This window comes from Homarus americanus, unplaced genomic scaffold (genome assembly GCF_018991925.1).
Source record: "Homarus americanus isolate GMGI-L3 unplaced genomic scaffold, GMGI_Hamer_2.0 scaffold37032, whole genome shotgun sequence".
Classification (NCBI taxonomy): domain Eukaryota; kingdom Metazoa; phylum Arthropoda; class Malacostraca; order Decapoda; family Nephropidae; genus Homarus; species Homarus americanus.
Genome location: NW_024731852.1, coordinates 10,127,622 through 10,145,571, shown reverse-complemented (window position 1 = coordinate 10,145,571; position 17,950 = coordinate 10,127,622).

Genomic DNA, 17,950 nt, shown 5'->3' with positions numbered 1-17,950 from the left:
ACTCAACCCAACACAACCCAAACCAACACAACCCAAACCAACACAACACAACTCAACCCAAACCAACACAGGGGTGAACGAGTCTCCCTCCGTCACCCCGCTGCTGTGGACACTCCGCCCTGTGATGACGACTGTTGTTCACATCTGTCATATCGTATAACATGAACCTCACCACCTGACCTTTACACTGTCAGTATATATCTCTTCTGTATCTCTTATTTTTACATCTCTCCCGCTTTTATGTGACGAGGATCAACCCCTTCAGTGTGGTGCCAACCCCTTGAATAGCTACAGTGGATAAAAGACCTTTGAGTGAGATGTCTTAACCTCTTCAGTGCCATGACTTAAAATAACCTACTACCAGGTCGTCCACACTACCACCAGCAGGTCGTCCACACCACCACCAGCAAGTCGTCTACATCAACACCACCAAGATGTCCATACGACCACCACCAGGTCGTCCACACTACCACCAGCAGGTCGTCCACACCACCACCAGCAAGTCGTCTACATCAACACCACCAAGATGTCCATACTACACCACCACCAGGTCGTCTACACCGCCTATTATTTCCTCGTACCTTTTACGTGGCGGTCAAAATGAGCCGGTCATCCCAGCCTCTAATTTCTGGGATATATCAGGCAGATAGACCGTAAATTCGGCACAATTTTTGTTAAACATGACAGTGACTGTCTGAAACACTCACGCCAGCCTCCTACAACCTGACTTTGAACCCACAACACATTAGCTTTTGATGCTGATTAAGTCATCAAAGGAAAAATTAACTTCATTATATGTACTGTATTCATTTATGCATTTATTTTTTTCCGTAATTTTTTCAAGCGTAATGAAGCGTTAAAGGGGAGTATTACAGTATTACAATATGGTTTAACAGCATCATCGTGACGCCCGGCCCGGATTCAAACCAGTCGTTGACACAATGCGATAATCTGGGTGACAAATTTGAGATCACACACACACCTGTGTCGCAGTTCAATTACGGTAATGAATTACTCTCAGCGTTATTAAAGGGGCAGTGACATACACCATCTAAACGCACACGTGTATACAATTTTCACCACGAGCTCTGGGCCTGGGAGTATGTTTATGGTTAAGTTATTCACATACAGTTGTCTACAGCACAGTCAGCACTTGTCCTACGTCCTAACACTGATTACTCTTCATCACTCTCTTCCTCTCAATAGTTTACTGTCCAAAGCCACACCACAACAAAAAAGACAAACCTTCACACACACACATTGCTCTATCTCCCTTTAATGGGATTAGATATATGTAAATAGCCCTAACTCTGATAATTTCTCATTTGTATTCCAATCTAACGCCTGTTGTATTTTGATCGGCCACAAATTTCAAGTTCAGCTTAACATTCAGCATTTATGAATTTTGCTGTCGGTGCCGAGTACACACACGAGATGCCCACTTAGTCAGAAACAGGAGGTCCACGTAAGGCTTAATGCAGTTAACTAGGGAGATGTAGGTTTTTGGCAGCTAAAATGCATGCCTAATAATGAGAGAGAGAGAGAGAGAGAGAGAGAGAGAGAGAGAGCTATCATCATCTACTTGGTCCACATTTGCCTAGTTCCTCTACTGACCAACATCCCCCTATACACGAACTTGAGCTACCTGACACCTATATCCCGTTAATCCGCTTCAGCTGTTATGGGGGAGCAATCGGAAATAATATTTACACCTATTTTCTCAGTCCAAGGGGGAACGGCTATAGGTCAGGAGGCTATCTGATGGGTAGTGAATATAGACCTATAAATCATCATCAACTGCTTCCACTCGTTCAGTACACTTCCAAGAGGCTACCTACTACCTCCCTCACCACACACACAGTACCGTACCTTTCCACCGTGCTTCTTATCTCTACAGGACTGTGGTACCCTCAGTGTGTTATCTTAGACGACCTCACCTCACTCTCCCTCATACTCTTATCTATAGTTCCCACGGAGGAGCTTCTGTGAGAACACATCAAGACGTAGGTAGGTACTGCCAGGGTATACAACGTCAGCTTCTCAGGTCAACACGTTACCAACCTCCCATATCAACACGATACCAACCTACCACATCAACACGATACCAACCTCCCATATCAACACGTTACCAACCTCCCATATTAACACGTTACCAACCTCCCATATCAACACGTTACCAACCTCCCATATCAACACGTTACCAACCTCCCATATCAACACGTTACCAACCTCCCATATCAACACGTTACCAACCTCCCATATCAACACGTTACCAACCTCCCATATCAACACGTTACCAACCTCCCATATCAACACGTTACCAACCCCCATATCAACACGTTACCAACCTCCCATATCAACACGTTACCAACCTCCCATATCAACACGTTACCAACCTCCCATATCAACACGTTACCAACCTCCATATCAACGTTATCAACCTCCATATCAACGTTACCAACCTCCCATATCAACACGTTACCAACCTCCCATATCAACACGTTACCAACCTCCCATATCAACACGTTACCAACCTCCCATATCAACACGTTACCAACCTCCCATATCAACACGTTACCAACCTCCCATACCAACACGTTACCAACCTACCATATCAACACGTTACCAACCTTCATACACGTTACCAACTCCCATATCAACACGTTACCAACCTCCCATATCAACACGATACCAACCTACCACATCAACACGATACCAACCTCCCATATCAACACGTTACCAACCTCCCATATCAACACGTTACCCCATAACAACCTACCGTTACCAACCTACCGTAGGAGTATTTTCATCCACTCCCGGGGTACACACACGCGGAGGAGCGTTAACAGCCACACTTACAACTCAGGGCGAGAAAGTAATACGACATATATTGGAAGTTAAAGGATGTGATAAAGGTACGTGGACAGCCTTATGGCCTAATAAAAATCACGATATGAATCACCCAAGTTAAGGACACCGGGGAGGAGGATACGTTAATATGATGTTCAGTTGGAGTTCACCACGCGAGATACAGTTCCGGGTTCTTATTCCCGTTGATTCGATTTGATTTCTCTCCTGGTTTACATCGCCGCAGCCTCTGTTGGGTGGACGGTCTGTTACGTTGATGGGGGAATATATAGTTTTCTTGTCCACGTCTTAGATGGTGAGAGTCATGTCGTGAGCCCAGTGTCAAAGAGCTACTGTGTGTTGTATTTCCTCCCTAACTGATGTTTATATTGTTTCGGTAACTTTAAAACTATTTTGGGTATTACAGCTGAAGTTTGGCATATACAGGAGGTGTTCTTAAATCTTCTACCACGAGGAATCTCTAAGGCAAGAACATCTGAGAATGACTCCCACCGTGACTATACTAATCCCTTTGTTGCATTGTACCTGGTGTGTGTCCCCCGCCGGGCTGCCACTCTCCCCCAGACACCTCCTGCCACCGTTCCCACCAGAGATGATTTCTATGTTGGCTCAAGTGCACACCCGCGCCAGCCTCCTGAGGATAAGCAGGCGTGCGGCCCCTGGGGAGCCCTAAGAACCAAGCAGAGGTGGCTATTGTGCGGGCGTGTGTGGGCGTGCGTCCCCTGGAGAGCCAAGAGAACCAAGCACCGGTATCCATTATAATGGGACGTAGGTGTGCGAGACCAGAAGAGCCATGCACTGGTGGCTACTGTGTGGGCATGGAGTCACAAGATGCACGTAATGGCAGTCTTCCTTATCTAGAGGTGCGAGCGTGCGACCCAGAATGGACAGCAGAATCAGTCTGCAGGAGTGGTCATGTTATATGATGGTGTGGCTCTGGGGCGACCAACCACAAGGAGGAGTGGTGTTACTGACGGTGGTGGTGGTGGTAGTGGTATAATGGAGGTATCACCCTTGTAGTTTGTGAGTGTGTAAATGCATTTGGGTGTAAGAGAAAGGGCGGCCCTGAAGGGTGTACGTGGGTGACATAGGAGGCGCGGTGGTCATCCCAGAGTGTTTAAGGGATTTAACTAATTAGCAGTAGTCTTACCTTACTTGGGTCTCCTGAGAACGTTAATTTCAACATCGAGTAAAAATGTTAACTTCATATCTCGCGAGAATGTTGACCTCTTAAACTAATTTCGAGAGAACGTTGACCTCCTAACCTAATTTCTTGACATCGTTGACCTCTACCTAATTTCTTGAGGATGATGACCTCACATCCGGCGGCGGGCGTTGTAAAATTAATATTCCGCCGCCGTCCTCTAAACCACCCCGACCTGCCTGATGAAACAGAAAGAGGCAGCCCGCACCACCCACACCCCTCCACCACGACCACCCACACCCTCACGACACCACCTACACCCCTCCAACGACACCTACACCCCTCCACCACGACCACCCACACCCCCTCCGACGACCACCCTTACCCCTCCACCATGACCACCCATACCCCTCGACGACCTCCATACTCCCCCATGACCCCACACTTCTCCACGACCCCCACACTCTGACACAAAGGAACAAAAATAGGGCCAGGGAGTCGTAGCCAAGTAGAGGTGGGTACAAACGTCCATCGATTTCCAAAAAGCCAGAGATGCTTCTTTTTCTGGCGCTCGTCCCCATCCTTCCCCCTCTCCCCCCCCTGCCACACGTGTTTGTACCATGAGGCAGGGAAGAGGGGAGTGGAGGGAGGAAGGAGGGGGTGGAATGGGGTCCTCGCGCAATGAAGGTCGTTTCGTACACCAGATATATATTTTCATGCATATCGTCTCGTTTCCTACGCACATTCCTGCAGGTGTCTAGAATTTGCATGAAAACAATAACCTATTTAATAATGATAATAAGTACCATAACAAATTTTAATTGTAATCTTGAGCACGAAACGACCCACAATTTGTGTAGGTGTGGAACGACTGTGATGCAAAACGACCAATAGCCGCCCTCACGCACAAGCCCACCACCGCCCCTCTACCCACCCTGGGCCACGAGTCTTAAAAAACCCATACAATGAGGACTAAGGAACGCACCACACTGCCTCACTAAACAAACGCTGGGTTCCAAAAGTTTACACTGCACATTTTTCCCTGAAGTGGATATGTGAGAACGTATTACCTGTTTTACTTATGATACGACACAAAGATGGATTTCCAAAGGTTCTTACGTTAGAATTTTCCAGGAAGTGGAGACGACATAGCTCCTCGCAGTGCCAAACTTACAACCCACCGACGAATTTTCAAAGATTCGTACCATAATTGTTCCCCTTCACTAAAGATGAGAGAACGAACCCTTCGAAATCTCTCAGAGCTGCAACAAGAATGGACTCTGAGAAGTTTGTTTGAAAGAACATGTAAACTGACGTAAATAAGCAAAACTGCGTCGAACTGATACTGAAATTCTACAGCAACAAGAAATTAGCTTATTCCCCTTTGAAGTGAAATATAACTTAGGGCCCTTCGAGATCTGAGTTTTGGTCAACATGGAGAGCCAGCAAGTACTGATCACACAACCTACACTAGAAGCCTGGTCCCACTGAATACACTATCAGGTCCCCGTGAGGAGTTAGAACCCCGTGAAGATCCACAGAGCCCTTTACTTAGACTCGGGTTCCACTGAATATCCAGTCAGGTATATATGTCCGAGTTTGGTGCCACTGAATAGCCACCAAGACCCAGATGATCCAGTCCAACTGAATCTCGTCAGTAAAGAAGCACACCCTGACAACTCACCTTAACACAACACAGCCTGATAACACAACACACCTTGACAACACAACACACCTTGACAACACAACACACCCTGACACAACACAACCTCAAACCAAACACACCCTACAACACAGCACACCCTCAAACACAACACTCCCTGACACAACACAACAAACCCTAACACAAAGCAACACGCTCTGACAACACAACACTCCCTGACACAACACAACAAACCCTAACACAAAGCAACACACCCTGACAACACAACACACCCTAACACAAAGCAACACACCCTCAAACACAACACTCCTGACACAACACAACACACCTAACACAAAGCAACACACCCTGACACAACACACCCACACAACACACCCTCACAACAAATAATGACTACAAAGAGAATAATAAAATAACCAATAATAAAGATAGGAATAACAAAATAATCAGTAATAAAGATGGGAATTACAAAACAACCAATAATAAAGATAGGAATAACAAAATAACCGATAATAAAGATCGGAATAAGAAAATAAACGATGATAAGGATAAGAAAAATAAAATAGCCAATAATAAATAATCAGTAAGACAGAATAATAAAATAACCTATAATAAAGATAGGAAGAGACAAAATAAACACCAATAAAGGAGGAAGAACAAGGAAACAGAGAAGTAACAAGAGAATGGACCGTCAGGGTAACACAGAAGTACCCCTCCTGCAGCGACCTACGAAAATCGATAGGGGAGGCTCTCTCTCTCTCTCTCTCTCTCTCTCTCTCTCTCTCTCTCTCTCTCTCTCTCTCCCCCCCTCTCTCTCCCAGGGGTAAGAGAGAGTGTATCTGTGCACCACTATGTACCACCCATAGAGGTACATCAGATAATATCTTTGTTTTAAATTTGAAGCAATAATTAATTATCTTGAACTTTGACCCAGAAACCTAAAAAAAATAAACAAATTAAATAAAAAAATGAAATTATAGGTTATTTTCCTCCTCTAGAGACAAGAGCCATTATGTAATATAGTGGTAATTAGTATATATGGAAACCTAACTCCAATCTAGTCAAAGCTAACCTACCAATCTAACCCACAACCTAACCCCAACTCAACCCACTCTAACCTAATCAAACCAAACTAATCTAATCTAACCTACCCCCAACCAGCCAAACACAACCAAACCAACTTAACGCAACCAATCCAAACGAACGAGAGAGAGAGAGAGAGAGAGAGAGAGAGAGAGAGAGAGAGAGAGTACACGAATAACAAAAAGAAAAGTTTGAACAGGAAAAGGAGAGGAAAAGAAGAAATTGAAAACAGACTTGAACAAAGGCTTGGGGTCACGGACGAAGGGGGAGATGAGGAAAATAGAGAAGAGGAGAAGGGACAGGAAGAGAAGAGGGAAAGATAGTGGCAAAACAGAAACGCACAAATGGAGAGACAGAAAGAAAGGAACAGTAAAGAATGACAAGATTTACGAAAGAAGGAAGTGGGGGAGGGGAAAGAGGTAGATGGAGAGGAAGAGGAAAAAGGTGGGAAAAGGGGAAAAAGATACAGGAGGAAGAACATATGAAGAGATGAGAATTAAAGGGGAAACTAGAATAAGAGGAAGAGGGGAGAGGATGCGAGAGGAAGAGGAGAGAGGGAGGAGAGGAAGAAGGGAGGAGGAGGAGAGGAAGGAGGGAGGAGAGGAAGAGGGAGGGAGGAGAGGAAGAGGGAGGGAGGAAGGAAGAGGGAGGAAAAGTTAGATGTAGAAGAAGGAGGGAGAGGAGGTTTTAGCTGTAGAGGAAGAGGTGAGAAGAACAAAGAATTTGGAGGAAGGGGGTGAAGGGGGCAAAAGCAAGAATAAGAGTGAGGGAGGGAGGAGGGAGGGAGGAACGGCCACAGAGACAGGAACAAGTGGGCGGTAAAAACTATGAGACGACAAGGACGCGAGGGGAAGTTTACCGAGGGGAGGAAGGAAGGTAAGTAAGGCAGATGAGAGGGGAAAGGACGTGGAAGGTGAGGGGAGAGATACAGACTGCCAGAGGGAGGGGAGGAGAGAAAGATGTGAGGGCGCAGGAGATATTTGAGAGGGGAGGCACGCAAGAGTGAGGGGAAAGGATATGCTCAAAGTGAATGGCGGGGTTGAGAAAGTGAGGGAGAAAGTAAAATGCAAGGTGGAGAAAGTGAGGGGAAAAAGTGAATGGTGAGGGATATAGTGAAGATGAAGAAGTGAAAGTGAGACAAATTATATAAGGTGAACAAAACACAGATAGAATGAGGGAAGGAGGACAGGCAGAGGAAGAGGAGGAAGACACTGAGTAAGAAGGGGAGGAAGACAAGGAGAGAGTAAGGTGAGGAAGACAGTGGGAGGAAAGATTCAGAACCTGCAACAAGGAATGAGAACAGCAGGACCGTGGCAAGGTAGGTTAGGTTAGGTTAGGTTGGGTCAGGTTAGGTTAGGTTAGGTTGGGTTCAGGTTAGATTAGATTAGGTTAGGTTAGATTAGGTTAGGTTGGGCCAGGTTAGATTAGGTTAGGTTAGGTTGGGTTAGATTAGGAGGAAGTACAGCGGCTTGCAGACTACAGCCATTAGAACAGCATAGTTGATCAGGGTGTCATCCGGGGAGGTTTAACGTAAGGTGGAATGGGGATGGTAGAAGAGGGATAGGGAAGGGGAGGCTGGGGAGGGGGATGAGGATGGTGGAAAGAAGGGGAGGGGGGAGCACGAATCTCTCAAATCGAGGCCAGGCAGAGCGTAAACAGCATGAGAGACGTGTGGCATAATGTAAACAACAACAAACTACTGGCCAAAAACAAGAAATAACACAGCATCACTACAACGGAGAAGAAGAAGAAGAAGAAGAAGAAGAAGAAGAAAGAAGAAGAAGAAAGAAGAAAGAAGGAGGAGGAGGAGGAGGAGGAGGGAGGAGGAGGAGGAGGAGGAGGAGGAGGAGGAGGAGGGAGGAGGAGGAGGAGGAGGAGGAGAAGAGACGAGGGAGGAGGGAGGAGGAGGAGGGAGGAGAAAAGGAGACGAGGAAGAAGGAGGAGGAAGAAGGAGGGAGGAGGAGGAGGAGGAGGAGGGAGAGGAGGAGGGAGGAGGGAGGAGGAGGAGGAGGAGAAGAAGAAGAAGAAGAAGAAGAAGAAGAAGAAGAAGAAGAAGACGAGGAAGAAAGGAGGAGGAGGAGGAGGAGGAGGAGGAGGAGGAGGAGGAGGAGGAGGAGGAGGAGGAGAAGAAAAGAAGAAGAAGAAGAAGACGAGGAAGAAGGAGGAGGAGGAGGAGGAGGAGGAGGAGGAGGGAGGAGGAGGAGGAGGAGGAGGAGGAGGAGGCAGCAGCACGTAAGAGTATGGTGGCGAACATACTAAACGGGTGATAACAAGGCACATAGTTTAACGAGGACTGCTGATAGTGAGGGGAGGAGGGAGGCGGGAGGGAGAGGCGAAAGGAGGAGACGAACTCCAATGCCAAGGAGTGGTAGTAGGGATAAATCGCCAGGAGGAAAAAAACGCTGCACACAAAGCAAACGGATTCACTGAAGCGGCATGAAATGGTATACTTGAGAACGCCAGGGAGAGAGAGAATAGGGGGAGGGAGGAGGGGAGGAGGGAGGAAGGGGAAGAGGGGGAAGAGTGTGGGACAGGGAGGAGGAGGAAGAGAGGGAGGAGGAAGAGGAAGGAGGCAGCAGCATCACCATGTGACGTAACAGCACTTACAGCAACCACGAAACCAGCCTAGAAACAGCAGCGTGTGGAGGTTAACCATGCTGGGGGGTTCAGCAGCGTGTGGAGGGTTAACAGCAGCGTGTGGAGAGTTAACAGCAGCGTGTGGAGGGTTAACAGAGTGTGGAGGATAACAGAAGCGTGTGGAGGTTAACAGCAGCGTGTGGAGGGTTAACAGCAGTGGAAGTGCGATGTGGAGAGTTAACAGCAGCGTGTGGAGGGTTAACAGCAGCGTGTGGAGGGTTAACAGCAGCGTGTGGAGGGTTAACACAGCGTGTGGAGGGTTAACAGCAGCGTGGAGGGTTAACAGCAGCGTGTGGAGGGGCTAACAGCAGCGTGTGGAGGATAACAGCAGCGTGTGGAGGGATAACAGAAGCGTGTGGAGGATAAACAGCGTGTGAGGATAACAGCAGCGTGTGGAGGACAGCAGCAGAGTGTGGAGGATAACAGCAGCGTGTAGGATAACACAGCGTGTGGAAGATAACAGCAGCGTGTGGAGGGATAACAGCAGGATATGGAGGATAACAGCAGGATATGGAGGGATAACAGCAGCGTGTGGAGGATACAACAGGATATGGAGGGATAACAGCAGGATATGGAGGGATAACAGCAGGATATGGAGGATAACAGCAGGATATGGAGGGATAACAGCAGGATATGGAGGGATAACACCAGGATATGGAGGGATAACAGCAGGATATGGAGGGATAACAGCAGTGTGTAGAGGGATAACAGCAGGATATGGAGGGATAACAGCAGGATATGGAGGGATAACAGCAGGATATGGAGGGATAACAGCAGGATATGGAGGGATAACAGCAGGATATGGAGGGATAACAGCAGGATATGGAGGGATAACAGCAGGATATGATTAACAACAGCAGGGATCAGCAAGGAACAATAGTGTAACAGCCGTCATAAAAGAGTTTCAAGCAGGCGGCACAACAACCCCAGCCAGTCCACCCACCCTCTCACACGTCCCGCCCTCACTCTCACTCAAATGTCCCTCACCCTCCACCATCTCATTTCTCAGCACCATCGCCAGCCTACATCACTCTCAGCACCACTACCACCATCGCCAGCCTACATGTACACTCTCAGAGCCACTACCACCATCGCCAGCCTACATCACTCTCAGCACCACTACCACCATCGCCAGCCTACATGTACACTCTCCCACTACCACCCAGCCACTGCCTCTCAGAGCCACTACCACCATCGCCAGCTACATCTCTCCAGCACCACCATCGCCAGCCTACATCATTCTCACCACCATAACCACCAACCTCCATCACTCTCAGCACCACTACCACCAACCTCCTGCACTTTCCTTCACCACCACCACCTCACACCCCAACACCTGCCTTTCCCTCCCACAGGCCTTTCAAAAGACATCCCTGCATTCTACGAGTCCAAATCTAACTTCCCTGGGCCGGGGAGATGGAAGGAAGAAAGGGGGGTAAGGGTAAAGGTTGTTGTGAAGTTAGCTGGCGAGAGGAGGCTTTCAGGACAGTTCCAGCCGTTAGCGTACAAGTCTAGCCAATTCCTGACGAAATTACGCGACTTAACAAGAGGCGATGAAAATGTGTTGAAGATGAAGCGACCTCGGCAGCAGGAAGCGGAAGGTGGTGTGGTGGTGTCCGTCCATGGGGAACGTTTGGAGTGGTATGGAGTTATGTGGTTAATGGAGTACGCGGAGGGTATATGGAGGCTATGCGGAGGTTATATGGAGTGTGGAGGTTAAATAGCGGTTGTATGGAGTATGTGGAGGTTAAATAGAGGTTGTATGGAGTATGTGGAGGTTAAATAGAGGTTGTATGGAGTATGTGGATTAAATAGAGGTTATGGATGTGAGGAGTTAAATAGAGGTTGTATGGAGTATGTGGAGGTTAAATAGAGGTTGTATGGAGTATGTGGAGGTTAAATAGAGGTTGTATGGAGTATGTGGAGGTTAAATAGAGGTTGTATGGAGTATGTGGAGGTTAAATAGAGGTTGTATGGAGTATGTGGAGGTTAAATAGAGGTTGTATGGAGTATGTGGAGGTTAAATAGAGGTTGTATGGAGTATGTGGAGGTTAAATAGAGGTTGTATGGAGTGGTGATAGGAGCTAGTCTACCCTCTCCAGATGTGAACCGATATCATAAACAGTTTGTTGGTGAGAGGCGAAAAAGCCCCACACGATTGAGTGAAAATTCTAAAGACGTGATTGTCATTAGTTGTCTAAGACTCTCTCGTACAGTGTGTTTATTTATCAGGTGTTTCGTTCTTAGTAACTGTCCAAGTCTTTCCTCTCCATCTTATAAAACTCACACCACACCCAACACACCATACCACACCACACCAGTTATCAAGTACCACCAACATCACACCACACTACACCTCCTCCATCACACCACACTTCACACACCACCTACATCACACCCGTCACCAATCACCACCACCTCCCACCTCAGCACACCAATCACCACCACCACACCACACCAATCACTTCCCACCTCACCACCTCTTCCAACTTACTTAAACCCTCTCCTGCTTCGTCGCTGCCTTAATTATAATTTCAATCACCATAAACTAGTTTCGGTGCAGGTGTGTCCATCCTACCGCGTTCCATTTCCCCTCAGTAGCCGGAGGAGGAGCGAGGCTTCTTCCTCCTCCTCCAACTGCTGAATTAAATTGGTGATTGCGAGGAGGATCCTGGGGCCGCCATAACTGTTATTATTTTCTTACAATTTACAACCGTATTTCACTTTTCTTTTTAATTCAGTATTTATTTTTTGATCGCTATTATAATTTACTCTTATTTCTTGTTTAATGTTTTCCAATTATTCACTTTGTCCCCTTTGATATTATTAATTTTCTTACATTTACATCCTATAAATCATTACTATAATTCACTTTCATACAAGTTATTACACATAAATTTGTAGGTATTTATTTTCATACATTATTTTAGTGAAGACAAGTCCGATATTGACACACGGGTTAACTCTCAGTACTGTTACTCTTAATACCCTCATCTAACCCACTTACTACCACAGTGCATCAGTGTCCCCGGCAGGGAAAACACCTCCCCCAGATGCCCCCTTAGATAGCAGTACCCCTGAACAAGGAATACGACCATCACTACCTACCTACCTCCCCCCCCCAAAAAAGAAAAACAAGGATTACCGAAACTGGTCCCAAACATGTTATTAGGTTTGTTTATGTCCGCGTACAGAGTGTCAATATAATCCGTGTCTATTTGTTCAAGGGGTCACGTACACCACACCTCAGACGCACGGTGGCCCACGGTGGTCGGCAAGGACACATTGTCTCACCAGCTCTCAGGTTTTGTAAAAAAAAATGCTCGGAAAAAGGTAAGGTAGGGTTAATTTTCTTAGGTTTGTTATTTTATTAGATTAGGTTAAGTTAAGGTTATACTAAATTAAATTACGTTAGGTTAAATTACTCTAAGTTAAGTGGTTGGGTTAAGTTAGATTAGATACGGCAGAATTTAAACAACAGATCCCACCCTACTTGACGCCCGGGGCAGCATGAGCGGGTGGGTGAGTGTCAGGCGTGTAATCGACCAGTTGTGTTCCTCACTGCACAATTAACTGCCACCACTCTCGCTCCAAAAACTGCCACCATTACGGGTAAATCTCTCTCTCTCTCCTCCCCAGACAATCTCTTCCTGAAGCTGTACACAACACGAGACACTCTTAACACCGCTCAATACATCTCCCGTGAAGTCAAATATCCGCCATGGAAGTACAGTTCATGTGTTTAGCCGGAGGGGGAGAGGGTGACTGTTGCATAACCTTTCCAGAAACGGTGTTACATAAAAGAGTCTTCATTTTGTTGTGAGGGCATGAAGGAAGACAGTACTGTGAGAGGAAGAGAAAGTGGTCAGTGTACCCAATAGGAGGAGGAAGAAAGGGGAGGAAGAATAAGAGGGAGGAGGGAGGGAGGGAGGTACCAGCGCCAAGGTGGAGGACAGAGGAAGTGGTCATTACAGGTGGAGGAGGTAGCGCGTCCTGCTCCTCTTTCCCTTAACCCCAGGCCATCCCTTCACAACCTCCCCTCCCATAACACCTCACACTTGCCTGTCTTCCTCCCTCTATCCCCTCGACCTCACTCTCCCCTCCCATCTTCCTACTTTTATCTCATTTCGTCTTTCTTTTCATCAACTCTGACTCTCCCTCCCTTACGCTTCTCTTTATCTCTGCCCTATCCCTTCCAGCTCCTCCTCCTCCTTTTTCTTCTTCTTCTTCCTCCATCTTCTGTCCTCCCCTTCCTCACTCGCGCAGCTGTAGAGGCAGGATATGATCTCAAGTGACACACTATCGACATTATCACTCTCGCCTCTCTCCCGATTAGCATTGTTGAAGTAACCATCACAGCACCACACTACACCATACTCACCACACCACACTGCTGCTTCTCAGGGACACACACACACACACAAGAGACGCTTAATATACCTGAAAACAATCAATCAAACTCTTCAATTCACGCCGTGCCTTTAAATTTCCAAAGACAAATAACGCGGAGTAATTAATCAACCCGCAATGGCAATAAACCGGGATGGCGTAATACCTGGAGATAACTGGCGATACTTGGAGATACCTAAAGATACCTGGAGATAGTTGACGATACCACAAGATACGACATGTTGAATAAGGGGCTCTCACAGCACAGGATATACAAAACATTAATAAAGCAATGAAAAAAAAAATACTACCTGAAGCAGTAACGAAGAAGCAGCAGTAACCATCGTCAGGAGTAAAATATGAAAATATCATTCAAACACATTCAACTCTCCAATATGGGACCGTGACGTCAGACCAATAATAGACCAATGCAGACCAGGGACCGTGATGTCAGACCAATAATAGACCAATGCAGACCAGGACCGATGTCAGACCAATAGACCAACCAGACCAGGGACCGTGACGTCAGACCAATAGACCAACACAGACCAGGGACCGTGATGTCAGACCAATAATAGACCAATGCAGACCAGGACCGTGATGTCAGACCAACAACCAATGCAGACCAGGGACCGTGATGTCAGACCAATAATAGACCAACGCAGACCAGGGACCGTGACGTCAGACCAATAGACCAACACAGACCAGGGACCGTGATGTCAGACCAATAATAGACCAATGCAGACCAGGGACCGTGATGTCAGACCAATAGACCAACGCAGACCAGGGACCGTGACGTCAGACCAATACCAAACTAGGGACCGTGACGTCAGACCAATAGACCAAGAGCAGAAGACTATGATAATGTGAAGGAGAATTATTCAAGCGATGAATGTCTACGGACAACACTCGCCATATTTTAATACCGGAATGTCACGCCATAGTGTACCGGGTGTTTACAAAATGCCTTGATGTTTGTATGTGACGCCACACGGGTGTTTACAAAATGCCTTGATATTAAAACGTTCAAAATATAAATAAGTAATCCACTATTTCTTCTCACCCTTCGCTATGGTCGGTGTGACTCACTTTTGCTGGTAGGACTGTGAAGCACACACCACAGCAGCGGGTTATGCATTCCTTAGATTTCCTCTAAGTCACCTTTTCAATACTATATCAGCTATTATCACACCGCACCCACCACCCCATCGCTATACATCACACACGGTGAATAATACCCCCCCACCCTCTCCCTCCACACCAAACTCGACCACACTTGCCAACGATATACATTCTTCCCCTTCGCAAAGTTCCTCGTGGCGATAACAACTTTCTTACTCTTTAAAACATTCTCGCCTTACACCTCCACACTCACTGCTAAATGCTCTCCCCTGTGTATTAAAATTCCCATATACTCTTCTTTCAATTTCTCTCTCAAACACACATATCCCCTTTAAAACACTCGAATTTATCTTAGTTATTTTCTTCATTTTGTTTATTTAAATTAGTATTATACCTCCAATTTTGTTCCCTGAGTTCAGTAGTCAAATCCAACTTCACTCAGTTACAACACATTACCAAATGACAACAAACCTCTCCCCCACCCTTCCTTCCCTTCTCCATCTTCTTCTCCTCCACATAGATTTTCGTCAGATTCATCTCTCTTTTCCACACACACACACACACACACACACACACACACACACACACACACACACACACACACACACACACACACACACACACACACACACACACACACACACACACACACACACACACACACACACACACACACACACACACACACACACACACACACACACACACACACACACCAATCTCCCACCAATCCGGGGTCCTCCTCCCCTCCTTGTTCTTACACGTGTACTCTGCAGACACACCCTCCACCACCTCCAAACACCCTCCTCCAAAACACTAATACCTATATAAACTCCAAAACCTACCACTGTCAACACTACTTAACCTAACCCACTTGTGTCAAAACTAAACTAAACCTAACCTAACCTAACCTCTATCAACACCACTGGACACTTCTCACATCTATAAATACAATAAACAAATCCTCAAGTTAATCAGGCATCCCAATAATAATGTCCATAAACATATTGAATATCCGTATCTGACTCAGAGAGAAACAAATTCCTCCACAGATCAATTTATTTTTTTCCCCTCTGCCGATTGACTCATTCTCGTTTTTTTTTCTTCTTAATTACAAGTCAACAATAAACGGAACATCACTGGGTAAAGAAACGTTTTCCATTCACTCACGACACTGTAATCTCCATACTAATGTGGCGACGACAGTGATTTGTCTTACTCCCTTGATGCAGCTCTCTCTCTCTCTCTCTCTCTCTCTCTCTCTCCTAATACTCGTTAACCATATATCACTCAGTATATCACCAAAATAAACACAAATTGGGAGTAATGTGTAGCTACCCTGTATACGCGTAATTAAACAAATAAACAGGTGGATTAACCAACACACAAAATAGCCCACCTAATCTTTAGACGATTTCTCTAACTTTCACAAATGATAAAAAAAAATGCTGAAAAATCGAGGAAATAATTTTGTAAGCAAAATCCAACTATTGATAAGTAATAATTTTTCTTTAGAAAGATTAATTTTCTGAAGACTCGCAAATTTTTCTATTGAATATATAAACTCTACACTGTACTGTACATATAGTGTGTGTGTGTGTGTGTGTGTGTGTGTGTGTGTGTGTGTGTGTATATATGTTTCCTCTCATTGGTATTGTATAAAAAAATAAACACCGTAAGGTTTTTACATGAGGCGATAAATTTCAGTGTGGGATGAGGGGATACACACAGAGTAAGGAAGGTGTTGTGATGGTGAGGTGTTGTGATGGTGGTGTTGTGATGGGAGTGTTGTGATGGTGTGGTGGGTGTCGTGGTGGTGAGGTGTTGTGGTGGTGAGGTGTTGTGATGGTGGAGAAGTGTCGTGATGGTGAGGTGTTGTGATGGTGAGGTGTTGTGGTGGTGAGGGTGTTGTGATGGTGAGGTGTTGTGGTGGTGAGGTGTTGTGATGGTGAGGTGTCGTGATGGTGAGGGTGTTGTGATGGTGAGGGTGTTGTGGTGGTGAGGGTGTTTGATGGTGAGGTGTTGTGGTGGTGAGGGTGTTGTGATGGTAGGGTGTTGTGGTGGTGGGGTGTTGTGATGGTGAGGGGTGTCGTGGTGGTGAGGGTGTTGTGATGGTGAGGGTGTTGTGGTGGTGAGGTGTTGTGATGGTGAGGTGTCGTGGTGGTGAGGTGTTGTGGTGGTGAGGGTGTTGTGGTGGTGAGGGTGTTGTGGTGGTGGGTGTTGTGATGGTGAGGGTGTCGTGGTGGTGAGGGTGTTGTGATGGTGAGGTGTCGTGGTGGTGAGGTGTTGTGGTGGTGAGGTGTTGTGATGGTGAGGTGTTGTGATGGTGAGGTGTTGTGATGGTGAGGGTGTCGTGGTGGTGAGGGTGTTGTGGTGGTGAGGGTGTTGTGGTGGTGAGGTGTTGGTGGTGAGGGTGTTGTGATGGTGAGGGTGTCGTGGTGGTGAGGGTGTTGTGGTGGTGGGGTGTTGTGATGGTGAGGGTGTTGTGATGGTGAGGGTGTCGTGGTGGTGAGGGTGTTGTGGTGGTGAGGTGTTGTGATGGTGAGGGTGTTGTGGTGGTGGGGTGTTGTGATGGTGAGGGTGTCGTGGTGGTGAGGGTGTTGTGGTGGTGAGGGTGTTGTGATGGTGAGGTGTTGTGATGGTGAGGTGTTCTGGTGGTGAGGTGTTTGGTGGTGAGGTGTTGTGTGGTGAGGGGTGTTGTGGTGGTGAGGTGTTGTGATGGTAGGGTGTCGTGGTGGTGAGGTGTTGTGGTGGTGAGGGTGTTTGTGATGGTGAGGTGTTGTGGTGGTGAGGGTGTTGTGATGGTGGGGTGTTGTGGTGGTGAGGGGTGTTGTGGTGGTGAGGTGTTGTGATGGTGAGGGTGTTGTGGTGGTGAGGGTGTTGTGATGGTGAGGTGTCGTGGTGGTGAGGGTGTTGTGGTGGAAGGTGTTGTGATGGTGAGGGTGTTGTGATGGTGGTGTTGTGATGGTGAGGGTGTCGTGGTGGTGAGGTTGTGGTGTGTGAGGGTGTTGTGGTGGTGAGGTTGTTGTGGTGGTGGGGTGTTG